Source organism: Pseudophryne corroboree, chromosome 4 (assembly GCF_028390025.1).
Source record: "Pseudophryne corroboree isolate aPseCor3 chromosome 4, aPseCor3.hap2, whole genome shotgun sequence".
NCBI lineage: Eukaryota > Metazoa > Chordata > Amphibia > Anura > Myobatrachidae > Pseudophryne > Pseudophryne corroboree.
In genome coordinates, this window is record NC_086447.1 from 138,499,102 (window position 1) to 138,505,101 (window position 6,000).

A 6,000-nucleotide genomic window follows, 5' to 3' on the forward strand; every position below is an offset into this window, starting at 1 on the left:
GGCTCATTCTGGTGCTATAACGTGAATTTCAGCTCATTCTGCGTGCTATAATGTGAATTTCGGCTCATACAGTGTGCTATAATGTGAATTTTGGCTCATTCAGTGTGCTATAATGTGAATTTTGGCTCATTCTGCGTGCTATAACGTGAATTTTGGCTCATTCTGCGTGCTATAATGTGAATTTCGGCTCATACAGTGTGCTATAATGTGAATTTTGGATCATACTGTGTGCTACAATGTGAATTTCGGCTCATTCAGTGTGCTATAATGTGAATTTTGGATCATACTGTGTGCTACAATGTGAATTTCAGCTCATACAGTGTGCTATAATGTGAATTTCGGCTCATTCTGCGTGCTGTAGAAACAGAATTTGTCGGCAGATAAGAACCACTTGGCCCATCTAGTCTGCCCCTTTTTTTTTTTTACATTATTTTTTATCTTTAACCTTATCTGATCCTTATTTCTTTGTAAGAATATCCTTATGTCTATCCCATGCATGTTTAAATTGCCCTACTGTCTTAGCCTCTACCACCCCTGATGGAAGGAATGGCGATTCGCCAGTCTGTATCACCAGTGCGCAGGGTTCTCTCCACTAACTGGCAACATTTTATTAGTAATGGCAACAATAGGAAATTTAGAAGCGAACGGGAAGGGCATTACTAAGTGGGAGGGGCTATGATTAGGGGGAGGAGTCATAATTCTTAAACCGCCCCCCCTAAAAGTTAAGTCTAGATCCGCCACTGTCTCTGTCGGGCATTAATAGGTGCTGACCACATCCATTTTTAATAATAATATCTATCTATCTATCTATCTATCTATCTATCTATCTATCTATCTATCATCTATCTATCTAATATATATATATATATATATATATATATATTCATTATGATTTTTCAGAATATTTGTAATTACATTTTTACTCAATTTTATATATGGAAAAAACATATTCAACCCCTGTGAATTTTTCATGTTTTAGTTTGTAATCTCATGGCATAAAACTATCAGATTTATTTGGGAAAGCTTACCACTCAAAAAATCTCTATAATGTCGATAAAAAATGTAAAGCTTGTTCTTAGATTGTGCTGTGGTGATGATGTGATAATGGTTTGGACTAGCTTGCAATTTTCTCGCCAGTCGCATGTTTGACAAACATCCACCCTCATTCCCTAAGCACACAGCACTTCAGATGCTTAAAAGTATCACAGATGTAACAACTCGTGAATACATGCATCACACATTTGCCCAGCCAGGGAAAGTGAAATTGCCTCTCTTAGGGGACTGACACTTACTATCACTTCCTATTCTTCTCTATACTAGTGTTCTCAAAGCATTTTGGGCTTTCTAGAGGCAGCAGTTCTGCGCTAAGGGTGTGGTACAAAATGTTGACATTTAAAACATCGACATGTACATAATTTGACATTGCTACTTGTCGATAGTCAGTATGTTGACTTTGTACTTTTAGTGGATTTGAGCTCTTTACATTTTTTAACAATAACCACAGACTAACTCTAACCCTAAATCTAACACTAAGCTGGACTTTGAACATTGTGGTGTCGGCATTATCATGACAATGTTGACATTATGTTGATGTGAACATTGTAAATGTCAACATTTTGACTGATAGCATAATGTCCATGTTGACATATTGACTGCTTTCCATGACTAATCCCTGCTCTGACCTGTTTACTCCCCACTGTTTACCACCTCCCACTTCTGCCACCAAAACTCCTCCCATGCTGCCTCTGAAACACTCTTCTTTGTTCTATCACACTGTCCCCAACCATTATGTCAAATGATTGCTCAAAACTCAAGTTTTCACCATAACCAATGGTATCTCCCTTTGGAATGAAAGCTTTTTTGGGCAGGGCTCCTCCTCATTTTTCCATATCTCCCCTTAATTCAACCAATAACTATACACTTGTAACTATACCTTGTAACTATACCTACACATGGAATGTTGTGCATATATATATAATGAAACCAAAAGTGTGATGACTTTGAACCAATAAGGACTTGGCCTGCTTGCAATTGTGAAGAATGCATTTGTTAAGAATGTGATTTAAGAATGGAGTTAGAACCGGAACTGAAAACCATTTCTCCTCTCTTCACAGGTAAAAACACCATCTTCATGCTTGTATATCTGAGTCTCTCATCTCTCTCTGGCTACACTTTTCACACCCCAAGGAAGTTTGTCTGCAAATGTCTGTGATCCTTCTTCAATGCAAAATAACCTCTGTTAATTAGCTGAACTTCTGATTGCATACCTCCCCCTTTGCCAGCTGATATAGTTGGAGCATTTAAGAGCAATATTATCAAGGCCTGCAGTCAGGACTTGGCCTGCTTGCAATTGTGAAGAATGCATTTGTTAAGAATGTGATTTAAGAATGGAGTTAGAACCGGAGTTTGAACTGGATTTGGACTACGCTAAAATCTCAAATAAAACAATTTCCCCAAACACTGCAACTCAGGACCATCATGTGGCCTCTCCTCACCTCTGCCTTGAGAACACCAGGACCAATGCCTACTACTTCTCTGTCCAAGAACATCATGACTGCCCCCAAGACTACCCCTCAAGCTGAGCAGGGAACTGAGGGGCGTGCGCATCAGGACCAGATTTTGCTGGGTCAGTTCCATTGGACATTAGTGTGCACTCCACATTCTTACACCCACCCGCACTGCTCCCCACACTCTCACACCCACCCGCACTGCTCTCATGAGACCAGGACATTTATCATTTTCACAAATTAATGTTTTCCTGCAAATGTGTCTTTCTCTTCTTTCTTCTTACAGGGTACTTTCCCCCCACTGTGTGCTATTCCTGTAATGTGTACCTCCATTGGTTGCACACCCTGCCAGCAGTAACCTATACAGTGCGCCTCACATGGCTGCCTCGGATGGTTCCTTTATGGGCAGGGTGTGCTTCATTTGGATCTTTCCATGCAGGGTATAGCATACTCCTACACTCGTGTCAGTTTTCCCGTGAATGCATTTGGCCCTTGTATGGCTCATCTCCCACTGTGTAACCTTCGTAGTGCGCCCAACATGGCTGCCTTATCTGGTAAACTTGTGGATGGGATGAAAAATACATGGACCTGATGGTTTTATTGGAACCCTACTCTGAACCTAAGGACTCTGCAATCTCCCCGTTTTGTGTTCTCTTCTAGGGGTGGACTATTCCACCCTGGGTAATCCTACAGAGAGCGCCTAAGATGGCTGCCGCACCTGGTACCTTGTGAGGGTGGAATACACAACCCCTGGAGGTTATTACCCAAAATGCTTACACCAACCCTGCATTATGCTTTCTGTCTTTATTGTCTGTGTGGTTTATCTTTTGATGTAATACTTAAATCTTCTGTATTATGTGCATTGTTTGAGTTCTAGTTGGCGCCGCGGATGGCTGCCTCGGTGCTGCTCTGCCAAGCAGCCTTTGTGTTTAGTCCTACGTGTATAATATGTCTAATATGTTGAGTCTATTGTACAGTTGCAATGTGCAGTATCAACTCATACGTGTAATGTGTGTAATGTATGCTATGTTCTTCCCCCTTCGTATGCAATGTATTCCCCCTTCATGTTGCTGCTTGGCGATGCATTGTACCACAAAGAATTCCTAGTGTACGTGAGTACACCTGGCCAATAAAGCTGATTCTGATTCTGAATAAGAGTTTATTCCTGTCAGTTGGTTTTGAGTAAATAGCTGTATGAAGACCCCCATTCTCCAATTTGAGAGCCACATCTAAAAAGTAAATATTGGTGCTGCTCATCTCAAAGTTAAATTTGATGGGACAATTATAGGCGTTAATGTTGTTGATAGATTCCAAAAACAGATACTGAGACACAGTCCAAAACAGCAGCACGTCGTCAATATACTGTGCATAAAATTAAATGAACGGTGACATCTTAGACTTCAAAATCAGACTGCGTTCAATCATGCATTCATGTATGATGGGGCCACATGTGACATCAGGGTGTGTCATCAGCACTCAGAAGAGATGGGAAACCGGAAATGCGGGCAGGATGGCTTCTGTGGCAGTACGGGAAGCAGGGAGACACTTTCTTTTCTTGAAGGTATAAAGGTATGTGTTCTGTATTTGTTTAGTGCTTTTCCTGTTGCCTGATGACTGAGTACAATCTGAAACGATGCCATAAGCCTATGACTCTGTATTCTTTACAAGCCCATTGTGAGTGCCGCGGATTGCTTCCCTTATGACTACATGTGAGCTATGCACCGCGGCATCTGTACCCAGTGAGGATTTGGAGAGCCTGCATTTTGGATATATATATATATATATATATATATATATATAAAATTTCCCCTATTTTGTATCTTTTATATGTATGGAACTTTAGGGTTTTGTGGTACCTTTAAAATAAATAGTACGACTCCTGGGAGTATATATACAAAGGTGGAGATGTTGTCCATAGCAATCAATCAGATTCTAGCTAATATCTTCTAGAAGGTGCTAGATAAGTGATAAATAGAATATGATTTGTTGCTGTTAGCAACATCTCGACTTCAGTAAACCTGCACTTCATTAAATATACCCCAATGCCTACCTCTGTCTGGCCCAGTGTAATCCTTGCTGGTAGTAATGCAGGGTAGATAGAGAAGCATATTACCACTCTTCTGATTATGTAGTTTGTGAAGGCTGCACCCTCTTTTCCAACTTAATAAAATCTCAGAATGCATCCTGCATTAATGTGCGAGGCGGCCATAGCCAACAGGTGGCTCCATGATCTGCCTTATTGCCCTGAAGCATGGAAATAGACATGAATGAAACAAATGGTGCCACCATGTGGTAGCTCAAAGGAGAAGGTGGTTTCTATGGAACAAGGTCGACACCATGCTGCTCTTTCATGATCAGTAATGTGAGCCAGAGAACTTGAAGCGGTCATCCATGCTGAGGGGACAAAGGGGATACTTTCTCCAACTCTGCAACACCAGAGTCATTACTAAGGACTCAGCATCTCTAACTCCTATGACTACACAATGATAGTGGCTGCTATGGAGATTACAGTGACTGGTGCTGAAACACAAGTATAGCCTGAAAAGTGTCATAGGCTGATGAATTTTATTGGACCTGCAAACTTCCTCAGAGACATAGAGTGGGGAAGTGACAGTGAAGAGACTATTTCATAAAGTATATCTGGAAGAATAGAGTAGACTTTAAATAGACTTTACTGTATTAGTAAGAGGCAGTTTACATGAACAGAAAGAGAAAATTCAAATGTAATACTTATAGGATGCATAGTATTAGTAATATGTATAAGCTATATGTATAAAGGTTCATAATTACATCACAAGATCGCCAGTATGTTGCATGGCCATAACAGCTAATGAGGCCTTATAATTGTTGTGGAATACATACGAAATCCTGGCCATCGGGATGGCGGCAGTCACACGACCAACAGCAGCATACTGACTGCGAAGATACCGGCATCGGAGGGGGTAAGTATTTTGTCCCCCACTATCCCTGTCCCCTACCTTAACCCAAACCCTCGGGGGGTGTGGTGGCTATGGCTAACCCCCTAGGGGGGACGGCTATGGATAACCCTTTGGGATTGACGGCTAGTGCTCCCTCCCCAGTGCCTAACCCTAACAACCCTAATGCCTTACCCTAATGACCCTAAACCTAATCCTGAACCGCGATAGTCACCTTCGACATCCTGGCTGTCAGTAATCCGGCGCCGGTCTCCTGAGTAGTGTCAGGATTTCAGCGTCAGTCACATGACCGTCGGAATCCCGTTATTGTTATGGAATTTGACATTGTCAGAAACAACTGTCTTTTCTGCGGACTGCTTATACAATAATGATCTGCAAAAATATATAATAGATTGCAATATGGCAAAATGAAAAAAAAAATATAAAAAAAAAAATTAGAAGACAAAGGGAATTGGAGCATTGGTCTTATGGTGGGTACACACTGGCCCTCATTCCGAGTTGATCGGTCGCAAGGCGAATTTAGCAGAGATACACACGCTAAGCCGCCGCCTACTGGG